The sequence below is a fragment of the Chrysemys picta genome, chromosome 6 (assembly GCF_011386835.1).
Source record: "Chrysemys picta bellii isolate R12L10 chromosome 6, ASM1138683v2, whole genome shotgun sequence".
NCBI lineage: Eukaryota > Metazoa > Chordata > Testudines > Emydidae > Chrysemys > Chrysemys picta.
Genome location: NC_088796.1, coordinates 101,202,217 through 101,215,606, shown reverse-complemented (window position 1 = coordinate 101,215,606; position 13,390 = coordinate 101,202,217). Strand labels below are relative to the sequence as shown.

The window sequence follows — 13,390 nt, the reverse complement described above, 5'->3', positions numbered from 1 at the left end:
CCACAATAAAATAGATACCATGACCTTTAATATTGCCTCACCATCACCACTACAAATAAAGGATTATTTTGTAGAAACATTCACATACTTGGGCAGCGCCATCAGCCAGGATAGTGGAACAAGCCAGGACATCCGGAACAAAATCAATAAAGCCAGGAACACCTTCAGGAGCTTAAATACATTCTGGAAATCATCAAAATACAACACCAAAACCAAACTTAAGATTTATCAGAGCTGTGTACTTTCAACACTACTTTATAATGCAGAATGCTGGGGAGTGAGAAAATATGACATGTCCAAATTGTCTTCATTCCGTACAACCTGCCTCAGAAAAATCCTCCATATCTTTTGGCCCAGAACAATCTCAAACCAAGGTCTATTGACACAGTGCAGCCAAGAGGATATGAGCACCATCACTGCCAGGAGGCATTGGCGATGGATCGGTCATGTGCTTCAGATGGAAACTGATTCCATCACCAGAGTAGCAATAAGATGGACACCTGAAGGCAAGCAAAAACGAGGTCGCCTGAAAACAACATGGCAAAGAGCCGTGGAAGCCGAGCTGAAAAACCTGGGGTACAGCTGGGGAAAGACTTGCCAGAAACACAGGAGTGGAGTGCCTTTGTCACTGCCCTAAATGCCAGCGGCGTAATAGGAACATGATGATGCTGATAAGGGGGGCGTGCAGTTTATGTACTCTACATGCCACCATAAAGACGTGCAGTGTAGATGTACCCTAAGTGACAAGTTACAGTTGCAACACAGTCCTCAGCACATCACATGTGTGTTTCTTTCCTGTATACAAACAATTAACAAGACTCCAGATGTATTTTATATATTTCAAGATGTGCCTTCTAATTTTTTTCTTTTTAGGTAGCAACTTTAATCTTCCAGGAGCAATAAAGGAGAAGCTTGTTTTGGAATAACAGATGTAAATATGTTCTTGAGAAAAGAGACAAGTCATTATGCTGTTTACAGCCTCATCATATTAATACTGGGTAAATAGTGTTTTTGTGTCCATTCCATTTAAATGGAAAAACTGTCATCCGCCAGGTTTGGTATGTGTCTAGTGCTTGAGATTTCTTACGGGCTATGCCACAGAGTTCTAGGTTTTGGTAATGTACCATAGATAGCATAATTAAGATACCATATGTATTAGTGCTGCTAAAGCTGGATGGATTTTGTTCCTTTTTTCAGCTTATTTCATTGAACATTTTTTCCACTGGTTAGCTAGTTTGTAACTATCCACACTCCGACTGCAGTACTTTTGCTATGAGATGGGGAAAAGTCAGTTTGTATTACCAATTGTGAATAAAACTGAAATACTTAGCTGTGTTTTAATAACATCTGTATACCACAATATTGTGTGTCTGTAATACAGATGCGCATATATATGTTAGTACCGGAGTTGTTTTGATGGTGATTAGAAGGATCTGGGCAGTATTGGCCAGTTTCAAAACCGTCTTGTTACTGCTACATTAAAAAGGGATTTAATTATTCTGGCATAAAAAGCTAGGAAAGCAAAATAAATACACTTAATGCAGACAGAATCTCTGCTACTCTAATTGCCAGAGCACTGTAAGAGCTTTCAAATAATAAGTCCTTAAATAATAAATTGATATGGGAGAGAATAATGACACCCAGGTGTGAAACCTTAACCTGAGAGCTGTGCTGCATGCTCAATGACATAATTGTCTCTATTACCATATTCTAGTCTAGCAGGAGGGATTGAGTCATTGAAACTGGATTGAAATGAAAGACAAACTGTGTTCAAATAAGAGGTGAGGTTTGAAGCAGGACTATCTAATAAAGTCCAGGTAACTAAATTGCTACTTGAGTTTAAAAAGCAGGCTTAGATATTATGTGAGAAATTACATTTAAATACTATTCAAGGTCTGATTTACTCCCACAAAAGCAAGGGTTAAGAAAACTCTGTAACAAAATGAGCCTTTGTTAAAGAGCTCTCAAAAACAAGGGAGATTTTTCTTATTCCACTACAAACACTCAGGTTGTTCCTAGATATTTTCCATAAAACAGATAGCACTGTGAAGGTCTCTTTTCAATAGAGGACTGCTCCCCAGACTTCTTTGCTATTTGGGACTTAATTCACACCATAACTCTAACAACAATGATCCAGTACTGCATTTTAGGGCAGAGTTTAGTTTCCTAGTGTGTTTAGCACAGTAAAACATTTAGGAGACTAATTCCATTAATAGGTCTCTTCACATCTCACCAGATATTGCAGCTTGCCAGTTGCTATTTTAACGTGTAACATACCACAATATGAGGAAAGTACAAAATACTCATTGCAATTAATGGTAGGGGCAACTTTTTCAATCCAGTGAGAGATGTTATCTTAAAAACACAGGGGCCAAATTCTACACTCAGGGCTTGTCTACATTACCCGCTGGATCGATGGGCTGCGATCGATCCAGCGGATGTCGATTTATCGCATCTAGTCTAGACGCGATAAATCGACCACCGAGCGCTCTCCCATCGACTCTGGTATTCCACCAGGGCAAGAAGGACTGGCAGAGTCTATTGGAAAATGAGTCTACTGCAGATCACTGAAAGAGCAACCATTGGTGATTATTATTTGCCCAGCAGTAGCCCCTATGCACCCAAACCAGTGTCCCACTGTACTAGACACTCTATAAACAGCAACAAGAGAGTTCCTGCCCTGAGGTGTTTACAATCTAAGACAGTGGTTCTCAACCAGAGGTCGGGGGGCCACGAGCATGTTTCAGGGAGTCCGCCAAGCAGGACCAGTGTTAGACTTGCTGGGGACTAGGGCAGAAAGCCAAAGTCCCACTGCATGGGGCTGAAGTCTGGGGCCCTGAGCAACTTAGCTTCACAGTGCCCCAATTACCCTGCTTGCTACCCCCTAATGCAGGCCCTGGCTTTTATATGCAGAAAACCAGTTGTTGTGGCACAGGTGGGCTGTGGAGTTTTTATAGCATGTTGGGGGGGTGGAGGAAGGCGGGCTCAGAAAGAAAAAGGTTGAGAACCCCTGATCTAAAAGACAACAGCTGGAGCTTCTTGGTCATATTTAAAGTGTCCCAAATAATGATTAAAATTAGATTTAATAATATAGGATGACATCACATATTCCTCTGGTAACTCCTATGGAAAGAGACAGAAGGCTCAGGAAACTCCCTGAGCATCACTATCGGAAGCTTGTAACTTAATGTTTCCCTCGTAGGGGAGAGATTGCATAGGTCATATAGTGCATGCCCAGTAGATCAATGGGCATCTGAAGGGAATGGGGAGCTCCATCAACAGAGCTGGCTCCAGGCACCCAAGCACATGCTTGAGGCGGCACCTGGTAAGGGGCGGCGGGGGGAGCATGGCATTCCGCGGGGGGGGCGCTCCGGTGGCGCGGCGCTGGGGGGGCGGGCTCCGGTTGCGCGGGGCTTGGCGAGGGGGGGGCGCGGCGCTGGAAGGGGGTTCCGGCGGCGCTTGGCGGGGGGCAGGGGCGGGCTCCGGCGGCGCAGCGCTCGGCCGGGGTGGGCAGCGCGGGGCTCAGCGCTCGGGGGGAAGGGGGAGTTCCAGCATGCGGCGCTCGGTGGGGTGTGATGCGGGCGCGGCACTGGAGGGGGGTTCCGGTAGCGCTTGGCAGGGGGCGGGGGCGGGCTCCGCTGGTGCGGTGCTCGGCGGGGGGGGGTGTTGCAGGGCTTGGCGCTGGGGGGGGTGGGCTCCGGCGCGCAGTGCTCGGCGGGGGGGGGCGGCACTCGGGGGGGTTCTGGCGGCGCTCGGGGGGGGGTGGCGCGGCGCTCGGCGGGGGGAGCTGGGGAGCGGCGCTTTTTTTTTTTTTTGCTGCTTGGGGCAGCAAAAAAGCTAGAGCCGGCCCTGTCTATCAAGGGCAAAGGTACTGCCCCATTAAGCTGCCTGGACTCCCATTCCTCTCAGGTGGCATGGCTCCATTGGTAGTTCTCATCATATTTGTGTATTGCCATTTTGCCAAGAATGGTGCAGATGCAGAGAAAGTTTATTCTGCTAGCAGCATCTATAAAACCCAGCCTATAGCTGCCTGTATAACCTGAAGGAAGCATGCATGGAAAGCAGCTGCTTCTCTGCCCTTAGCATGATCTCTCTCCCCACAAGCAGCAGAGCCACAATCCTTTCTAAAGGAAAGAAAAAGCCTCCACAAGGGAGGCAGAGCAAATGGGGCAGTGCCACTGCTCTACTTTTCTGTGTTCCTCACCCCATCCCTTTTTGCTACATAGAAGGAAATGGGTATAGAACCCACGTTACATAAATAACAACTTGAATGCATTGCAAATATATTTATTGGGGGTTACATTTAAAGCGCTAGAGCTAATGACTCTTAGAAGTTAAACCTAAACAAAATACTTTCCTAATAATAGCTGCTCAGTTTGCATGTCTAATATCAATTGGTTATTAAACATTTGTCAAGGTGTAATAATTGTTTAAGTGACTATAGTTATTTATTACATAATTATTAGGACTCAGGAAATCATTCCTAATAAACAGAGTGATTATTTGCATATACCTAAAGTTCAAAAGTGACATCCTAAATTGTGAACAAATTCCACATTTTGCATGCACATATCTGGTAAGCACATGTATAGATTTTTGGATTTTAAAGGGACAACATCAATCTGAAACTAGGCAAGTCTTAAAAATGAGTTTAAAGTAGTTTTTCAGATACTATATTTTCCCCCAGAGTCTCCCTGCCAATTCTTCTGAGTTTACAACTGAGTTTCCTATTTTTAAAAATAGCTTTCTCTGCCCTGTTGTCATGTGAAAGACACTCACAAATAACTAGGGAAATAGACTGTAGTAAAACACTGACACTGATTATGCACAAAGGGCCAGCCTCATTGTACTCAGTTTTTGGAGAGGTCTCATTAATGCAGCAGAGAGGAAGTCAGGCTACTTGAGTTGTACTTGTAGATCTGCTAGTGGCTTACTACTTGGTTTCTCTTTCTGTAAAATGGTGGTAATAATACCCACTTGTGTAAAGCATTCTGAGGCCTGCAGCTGAAAGGCACATTATAAATGCCCATTAATAACACTATTCTCACATATAGTTAAGACCCACTAAATTTTGCCATCTTTTATTTTACACGGTTTGACTTTCTTAATCTGTTCAACTGAGTAAATCCTGGATATAAAAATTCTACTCTAACTTCTTTCCTTCTGATATCCTGCCACTTAAGCTTCTTTCTTTCTTTTCTGCTCTCCACTAGACTACCAAAGGTTATTTGCTCTATTATTTGAATCTGTCCAGTTCGCTCCTTAATTGGTCCAATGCTTTTTCTCATTTTCTTCTTTACCTTCCAGTTTCCTTTTTGCAAACCCTAATCCCGCCCCCCTTTTGTTTCCATGAATGAATGTGAAGCACAGAACCAAGAAAAGACCCTTAGAGCACAAGAATGTTTTATTGTACAAGTATTAAGGTGCTGAACTCTCAATACTGTAGTTAAACACCTCTTGGCATTTCAGTTACAAACTCCTCCTCAAGGGAGTTAAGTTACTTCTCTGTTTTAAAGCACATTAGATAATTGAATCAGTTCAGCCATTTTATTTTAGTTTTTACATTTCATTTTTTCAGCTACTTTTTAAATATCAAAGACAATTTAAATGTAAAACTTGGGGGCTGTGAGAACATATAGAAATATATTCCACCATTGAATACACTCCTAATAAGACAGTGGGAGTTGTGTGTATTGAAGAATAGAATATAACCCTGAGGGTCTAATTTTCCAAATATTAGAAGCTCAGGGCCATGTGGAAAAGTGCATGCATAATTGCACACTTATTCTGAATGTGCATTTACTGTGATTGCAAATGCAAATCAAGCATGTGCGCATGCAAATGTCCAGTTGAGTTTCAATACCAGGGTTTCACATGAAGTCACAGTAATTGTGCATGCAAAATAAGCATGTAATTGGGCATATGTTTTTGCAAGCTGCCTTGTGCCTCTGATACTTTGAAAATCAGATCCTTTGTGTTCATTGTTAATTGGTATCTTTTGCTGTTTTCTTAAAAAATGACAGTGCCAAAATTATCATTGTAATATAGTGAGGGGTGTTTGCACCAGGAATATTATATAGTTAATGCTTCATCAATAATATTGTGCTCCCCAGTAACTTTGGTGGGATTTTTTTTTTTTACAGGTGGGGAACACTTCAAAACACAATGTCCATAGGATAGAAAAGTGGTGGAAGAGGTCTCTCCGGTTCAATCTCAACATTGTTATTTTGCTGATGTAATATAGTATTGAAGGCTGAAAAAATGCTACTTTCATGTCAGAATTTAAAAATAGGCCACTTTTCCTATTATATATGAAGAACTATTTCACTAGGTGACACAATGATCTTGAGCAACAGAACAGCAAGACTAGATATTTTATCCAAATGAGGTTTATTGCTAATGAAACAGAACAACCAACCTAACAGAACTATAATGCTACAAATTATTCTCTGATTTCTGTTCTGAGGTATGATTTAACAAAACAAATCAAAAGAACAAGGAAGCCTGTAGTCTTTTCTTGCTATTCTTCACTACTCCTTTTGGTCCATAGTACAGAGTCCTATTTTAGTCTGCTTTAGTTCTGAGAATGTGACTCAAATCAACCATGTGATCAAGAAATGTTGATCATTACTCAAACCTGAATTTATCAATGTTAATCTTTGCAATGAGCAGCAGGAAGAAGATAAGCGAGATGACGTCAAATTGATCATATGGAACATTTTTCTGAAACTAGGTTTGAAGAAAGGGCTGACAAGGAACAAGGTTTTAAAGTGGAGGTGGAAAAAGAACTCATGTTATTAAAATAAAGAGCTATTTTGGTAGCAGGATTAATGGAAACTTTCTATTCTAGCACACCAGTTTGAATCTAGCACAACAAATTAGGGACAAAACCTTACTACTATCAAGTGGCTGTTTGGGGCCTATATTAAGGTCTCAGTAGAGGTGGTTGGAAAATGGAATTTCTGTGCCATGGAAATTCCAACATTTGGAAATTTTGTTTAATTTCAGAGCAAAACAAAAAAGTCAAAATTTTGTGATTTCTCAGAGAAAAGAAATTCTGAAGAACTTCAATTCAGAAACATGAAACATTTTGTCGTGATAATGTTGAAACATAATAGAATATAAAATATTAAATCATATATTGGACAATGTGGATGCGGTAATATCTTTTATTGGACCAACTTCTGTTGGTGAAAAAGACAAGCTTTTGAGTTCACACAGAGCTTTTCTTCAGGACTAGGAAAAGTACTCAGAGTGTCACAGCTAAATACAATGCGGAACAGATTCTTTAGCATAAATAGTTAACAAATATTTCAAGGGACCATTCAAGGTGAAGTGGCCTATTAACACTCTCCAGTCATAAGGGGGAAAGAAAGGGAGGTGGAGGAAAAAAAAGGTAGCTGGAGGGAGGGTGGTTATTAGTGGGGTTAGTGTCCACTAACAATTCCATCCACCCACTCAAGTGGGGTACCGGAAGTAATGGACCAAAACTGGTGCTTAGGAAATTAGACCTACTTGGTGGTCAAAACAATGAGGAGATGACCATTCCACCCATTGCCCTTTCTGGTACCCTTTTCACTGTCTACAAAAAAGGGACTTTGATGGGTTTTGATTATGTGTTTTGCATAATCACTCAATTTCCATTTTGGTGGTCTTTGCCTTGTTTTGATTCTTTTCCTTTTGTGTGTTTCAATCAGTAAATGTCAAATCTTTGGCATTAATCTTTGGGCTCTTTTACTTTATCTAAATTAATACAACAGGTCTCAGTAGAGAGGCAATAGACTAAATGGCAATGGAGACTTAATTATCCTCACAAGCCTAGAGATGATCCTTCCAAGTCAAAGAAGAACATAAGACTGGGTCAGAACAATGATCCATTTAGCCTGATATCTTGTTCCCGAACAGTGGCTGGTGCCATTATGTTTCAGAGGGAATGAACAGAATAAGGCAATTTATCGAATGATCCATCCCCTATTATCTAGTCCCAGCTTCTAGCAAGCAAAGGTTTAGGGACACCAGAGCATGGTTAATAGCCATTAATGGACCTATCCGCTGTGAACTAATCAAATTTTTTTTTAACTCAGTTATACTTTTGGCCTTCACAACATCCCCTGGTGATGAGTTCCACAGGTTGACTCTGTGTTGTGTAAAGAAGTACTTTCCTATGTTAGTTTTAAACCTGCTGCCTATTAGTTTAATTGGGTGACCCCTTGTTCTTGTGCTATGTGAAGGGATAAATAATGTTTCCTTATTCACTTTCTTGGTTTTATAGACCTTTATCATGTCACCCATTAATCCTCTCTTTTCTAAACTGAACAGTCCCAGACTTTTTAATCTTTCCTAATATGGAAACTGTTCCATATTCCTAATAACCTTTTGTTGCCCTTCTCTGTACTTTTCTAGTTCTAATATATCTTTTTTGAGATAGGGCAACCAGAACTGCATGCAGTATTCAAGGTGTGGACATACCACAGCTTTATATAGTGGCATTATATTTTCTGTCATATTTTCTATCCCTTTCCCAATGGTTCCTAACATTGCTACCTTTTTTGACTGCTGCTGCACATTTAGCAAATGTTTTCAGAGAACTATCCATAATGACTCTTTCTTGAGTGGTAACAGCTAATTTAGAACCTGACATTTTGTAGGTATAGTTGGGATTGTTTTCCAGTGTGCTTTACTTTGCACTTATCAACACTGAATTTCATCTGTCATTTTGTTGCTCAGTCACCCAGTTTAGTGAAATCCCTTTGTACCACTTCACTGTCAGCTTTGGACATAACTATCTTGAGTAATTTTGTATTGTCTGCAAACTTTGCCACCTCACTGTTCACCCCCATTTTCCATAACATTTATGTATATGCTGAACAGCACTTGTTCCAGTACAGATTCTTAGATACCCCGCTATTTACCTCTGTCCATTATGAAAACTGACCATTTATTCCTACTCTTTATTTCCTATCTTTTTAATGGGTTACTAATCCATGAGAGGACCTTCCCTCTTATCCTACAACTGCTTACTTTGGTGAGGGACCTTGTCGAAGGCCTTCTGAAAGTCCAAGTATGCTATATCAACTGGATTACTTTTGTCCACATGTTTCTTGGCCCCCACCCCCAAAGAATTCTAATGGATTAGTGAGGCATGATTTGACTTTTTCCCAGCATATCATGTTCAACTCAATTTGGTGCTGAAGCACACTGGAATTACCCTTATTTTGCACATCTGGAATAGAATCATCAGGGCCGGTGGAGGAAGCACGTGCCTGGGGCAGCACATGCTAAGGGGAGGCATTCCGTCCAATCTTAGGGTGGCACAGTCCGGGCGTGTGGTGGTTTTTTTTTTTGTTGTTGTTGTTGTTGTTTTTTTTTTTTTTGCTTCGACAGTTGGAGTGGCAAAAATGGTAGAGCCGGCCCTGGAAATCATGATTTGGCCCATTATGTTCATGAAGAGGAATTCATTCTTTTTGGTGCTGTGCTAGAGAGAGGTGACAAACTAACTTTGCACTCAATATGTAAAGAGGAAAAGGGAAAACCCTAAAGAGCTGTGACTAATGAGACAAGGATATGATGTAGGATTAGGCATAGGAGAGAGAGAAACTGGACTGTGGATCATTAAATTAGAATATTAGGTTTCCTTACAGCGATTGGTTAGTGGGAAACTCTGGGGAAAGGGACCATGATAACATCACTCCATGGTGATATCACAGAGTTAACACATCAAGGTAGTCCATTATATGGGTGAGTTTTCTCTGTCTTCATTGGCTGACAATTTGCACTTGTAGTGTTAATATGTACTATTCTGGTGAAAGGTGTTTACTTTGATCACTCAGAAAATATTACAGTCTAAATATATTCATTCATTATACCAGTCAAAATATTAGTTAATGGTGCACAGGAAGTTATTTTGTATTATTACTTTTAAAGAGGTTTAATCCTTTAATAGGCTGCCTTTGTGCTCTTCTTTATGTTTTGGTTGGGTGCTGAGAAAATATATTCTGTAAAGGGATTTAGTCCTTCAACAAGTATTTTATCCCAGGTACATGAGGCAGTGAAGTGGGTCCCACTGCACTTTTAATACCACTAGAGGAGGCCTCTTAACTATTGTAAAGAATTCCTCTCTGAATTCTGTTGGAGGCTCATTACTAGTATCTGCTGTCAGAGGGATCAGAAGATGAAAAGGCCAGGAGCATGCTAAAGCAGCAATTGAGCACATAGATATGCCATGACCTGTTTTAGGAACACCTGGTCTTCCACTATGTATTTGAGTTATTAGGTATGAGAAGTGTAGCACCAGGAAATACCAATAAATGGCTGCAGCTTTTCTGTCTGGGGTGATCATGTGTAGCTGTTGGAAACTGGATTAATGAATCACAGGTACTGCAGGGACTTGACATTATGGTGCAAGAAAAAAGCCTATTGAAGTCTTCTCTTATGTTGGGGAGGGAAAGTGGAGGGAAGTCGAAGCCATGTCCACAGGCAGCTTCCAGTGCATCAACCATTTCTTGGAGTGGTTCAACTTATGTCAGCAAGAGTCATATCTATTTACTGAATAACATGGTCTTGCTTGGACAACATCTATATTTGTACTATTAATAATTTGAATAGACTTCAATCCCCAAAGCAATACCGTACTTGTAAAGATAATGAGCTTCTGTTTGCACAGAAGATGAGACTAATTAAACAACATCACTGCTGAGAGTTCCATGACAAGATAACTTACTGACAAGAGTTGTGTCCCTAGGTGAAAATTCATACTCGTTTTTTTTTTTGTTTTTTTTTTTTTTTTAACCTTTGGGTTGCTATGGGGTTTTTTTGATGGGGAAGAGCTGGAGAGAAATTGCCTTGTCTTTCTTAGCCTTACCCCAAATAGCTATACATAAGGCAGATTTCAAACTTGCCTACCTGTCCTATCCATTTTTACTGTAATCTCCTTCTTAATAATAATTCTGTCCTGTTTGATCCACTTTGCTCATCTTCCTTAGTCCCTGTATACCAACCTTCAGAATTACTACTTTCCCACTCAGGTCAAGTAATTTTTTTGAATAAAATAGAAATATTTTCATTATTATCATTGTGGTACATGAAGGTGGGAGGGCAAGTAGCTTGGTTCATAAGCATTCAGGATAACTTTGCAAGGCCCTTGCCAGCTTCACCTCAAAGCTGATCTTCTTCTATCTCCTACTCCCCCGGGACATAACCATACTTCAACGACCTAAAATGGACATAAACATTTCAAAACTTTTAGGCTAGATTTTGGCCCCCACTTTCAATACAAAATGATTGCTGCCGCTATAAAGCGACTGCAACAAGCCAGAAGAATTCCTCTGTGACAAGCGTAGCCATACACTGCCTCCTTCATAAATGCAGACTTCACCTTCCGTGCTGCACCTCCTGACAGCCATAGCTGTTGATGCTAGCGCTGGTATGAAATTTTGTTTTCCATGGAAAATGTTGATATCTTTTTCATTGAAGAATCAAAAACTGAAAATTTTAGGATGAAAACTTTTGGCTGAAAACTGAAAAATTTGTTTTGGAAATGGTGCTAGAATGTCTCATGGGACCTGTCATTCTATAGTCCCATATTCCATTCAGCGGGAGGATACAGCCCATCGAGGAGAATTGAGGGCATGCGGCACCTGAACTACAACTTCCAGAAGGTATGACGACAATATTTCTGAATCAAAATTTTTCCGTTGTAGGTTGACATTTTTGATTGTTTATTTCTCTGATGAAAAGTCACACTTTTCTGCAGAAAGCAGACACTTTTTGTGAAAAATTTGGTCTAGTGAAAAACCCAATTTTCCATCAGAAAAAAACCTTTTTTTTTTTTTTCTAATTGAAAAATTTCAGCCAGATTTGGTTGATACTTGTGTATAGGGTTAGTAGCAATCCAATTTCTCCTTATGTTTGTCAGTGCTGTGCAGCTTGGGGAAGAAGTATTTTGGAAAAATGATTGCTTACCTACTGAAAGTGCTGATTTGCTGGTATTTATAATATCAGGACTGTGTTCTTACTAAGGCTGTTTAGGAATTTTCTGTCCAATTATTTTTTATAGAAAATGCAGTTTCTGCAAAATGGAAATCTTTCAGAGGAAAATCCATTTCCATTTTGCCAAAAAAAAATTCCATCTGGAAAATCTAAATGAAATATTTAATTTTGAAACAGAGTGATCTGAACTGAACGTTTACTAGAGATGTTGTTGTCTGGCTGGAGAGGCAAATGGGGGCATGGGGAACCCGAACTAGAACTCCCAAGAGGCACTGCATCAGCTCAGGGGGACATAAATCAATGTCGTTCCAATTCAAGATGAAAACAAATTTTGAAATATCAGAATTTTCTGTGTGATAGAAATTCTGATTTTTTTACTAGTCTCTAGTTCTTACAGCAGAACATATGGGAAGGTTTTCAGACTGGGAAGGGTTGATAGCAAGAAAAGTACAAGTGAGCAAGACATCAGTAGAGAGACATGGTTACTGTTAAAAGATCCACAATATCAGGCTTGTAAAGGCAGCAAAAATGCTCAAAAAACCTGAGCTGGTAATCAAATCATCTGGTGATGCTCATGTGCTAGATGATTCTCTGGGGGGAAATAAACATAATGGGGGGGAGGGGAATCTGAGCACAAAGCAAACCAATTAAACAGAGTTTATAAAACACATTTACAAGGACAGACTTTTGAACAATGGCAGATGAGCATTGCTTGTAAGCACTGGAGAAAAGTACAGTTGTGTACCCATATCCTGTATCTTATTTTGTCTCTGGTCTGACATGTACATAGCTATTTTTCATCTAATCTGACTCCTCCCCCTCACCATTACACCTGTGATAGGAAACCATTTTAAAGATGCAGTTAATTACCCCTTCAAATAGGAGGTGTAAGAGGTACAGGCAAGCCCCACGGAATCTATGAACTATCAATCATAATATTAATAGAATTAGTCCCCCAGGATAAATGGCATGGCAGGATGTGGTTGGTATTTTATTAAAAGCCCTATTCCCCCCAGTAAGAAAGGGTCTATTAACATCAAACATATAGAACCACGTGAATTAAATTAGGTCACTCTTCATGTTACAGTTTCAGATTTCATAAAGTGCAGCTTGTGGTTATGTCATGTGTTTCAGATCTCAAGGGCTGGCTGATGACTTCCCAGACTCTTCAATATTGTACTACCAGTGATATTTACCATAGTTCAACCACAGCACTTTCAAAGCTGGTATTAATAATACGCATGCCAGTTTTGTAAGTCTCTCCATATTTTCTTTCCCAATAAACAAATATTTGTGGTGTGCTTGCGGGTGATTTAATTGTCTGAGTGCTTTGCTGTGAGCAGCATTCCATGAAGAAAAAAGCAACAATGTACCCTGAGTTAAATATGGGCAGTAATAGTGG

General features: G+C 40.3%; 1 long non-coding RNA gene across 1 annotated transcript in view; it reads left to right on the top strand.

Moving 5' to 3' along the window:
• Positions 1-7,133, top strand: part of LOC135972241 (uncharacterized) — a 76,319-nt gene extending 69,186 nt beyond the window's left edge. The window contains exon 3 of the long non-coding RNA XR_010588646.1: positions 6,144-7,133. This is a non-coding gene — a long non-coding RNA (uncharacterized LOC135972241). The remainder of the gene's footprint in view (positions 1-6,143) is intronic.
• The last annotated feature ends 6,257 nt before the right edge of the window (positions 7,134-13,390 follow it).